This window comes from Aplysia californica, unplaced genomic scaffold (assembly GCF_000002075.1).
Source record: "Aplysia californica isolate F4 #8 unplaced genomic scaffold, AplCal3.0 scaffold00588, whole genome shotgun sequence".
NCBI classification, from domain to species: Eukaryota; Metazoa; Mollusca; class Gastropoda; order Aplysiida; family Aplysiidae; genus Aplysia; species Aplysia californica.
Window position 1 is genome coordinate 198,322 of NW_004797858.1, and position 1,558 is coordinate 199,879.

The following is a 1,558-nucleotide window of genomic DNA, read 5'->3' on the forward strand; positions in this document are numbered from 1 at the left end:
CGCCAAGGGGTGGATGTCAACAGGGAAGTCCAAACGGGGAATCAGACTTACTCTGCTCACCTCTCTAGCCTCAACAGCACAAAGTCTTTTTTTTTTAAGTTTTAGTAAGAGTTTTACGGCACTTGCAACACAATAAGGTCATATAAGAGCCGTAGATTAGAGGTGCTACAAGCGAGTAACAAACACAAAAAAGGAGCAGAGATAAAGACGATAGACGTTTGAAAGGAAAGAAGAAGCAAACCACACCAGAGCACTCACCAACCACCCACACAAAGTCTGCTTCGACTATCAAGGCACCCCGGAAAAGGAGAGTGACAAACATACAAAAGAAGTAGAGGACAAATGACGACAGTAAGGATGAGGAAAAATGAGGCGCCTCTCAATTAGCCGCGAGAGCAGACAGCAGGGCAGGTGACAATGCTCCTTAATAAGCTTATAATATTATGCAAAAACACCAATTACACCAGGTTTGCTTAACTTACGTGTGTAATCTAGCTGGAATATTTCCAAAGCTCGTACATGTATTAAAGAAAACTGTTCGTTTCGTAAGAGTTTTATTTTACGGCAGTTGCAACACAATAAGGTCATATAAGTGGCGAAGAATAGATGTGTTACAAGAGAGTAACATACACAAAAAAGGAGGAGAGGTAATATAAGGACGACAGATGTTTCATAGGAGTAAAGGAGCAAACCACATCAGAGCACCTGCCAACCACCCACAATTCTCTCTCAAAAACTAGGCCACAGCCGTGGGGTTGAGACAAAAAAAAGGTTTGTCATAAAGAATGATGGGAGTAGTTTCTGTGATGGTATTTCGAAATAGAATATATATGCCGGTATTACGAGGCCAACTGATTCACCTGATCTCGATAATTCGTCGGGTTTTTTTCATTGTATTTCCTGCTATCTGGTGTCTAATTGATAGGAAAATGTCATCGGCTTTTGTTTGTTTGTTTGAGTAAAGAGAAGCACATCGACACAATAAAGGTCATTTAGTGCTGGGGAAAAGTAACACAGACAGACAGACACAACAGTGGGGGAAAAAAGAAGGACCTACCAGTGGCGCCCTCCAACCACCCACACTAAAGAAGGTGGGGGGGGGGGGACCAGAAAAGGAAGAACGCACCTCACATAAAAAATAACTAAACGAGAAGAGGGAAGTGTCGATGAGTTGGTCGCTCTTTAGGACAAGCGGGCTAACCCAGATTTCGGGGGTTTCCAGAAATCTTGACCTGCACCAAAAGTGGGCATTGTCCTACCTATAGGAGAAGTTTGGTTTCATTGGTGTGTATATTTGTTTGGTTAAAGCGAAAACTCTCCTTGTCTTTTAAAGAAACTGAACACGGATCCAAAAATTTTACCTTCGATCTTCTCAAAACTGCATTTTTCGGGACAGCCCACTTGTGCTTAAAAGCGACCAGTTTACAGATCACGCGAATTTCCCAAGTAAATATCATAGCTTTGCAGTCGCCAGTCACTCCATTATGTCAGAAGTCAGAAACAGGTTTTCACACATGAAACAGAAACAGGATTTTGTGTGTGGGGGGTTGTTTTGTTG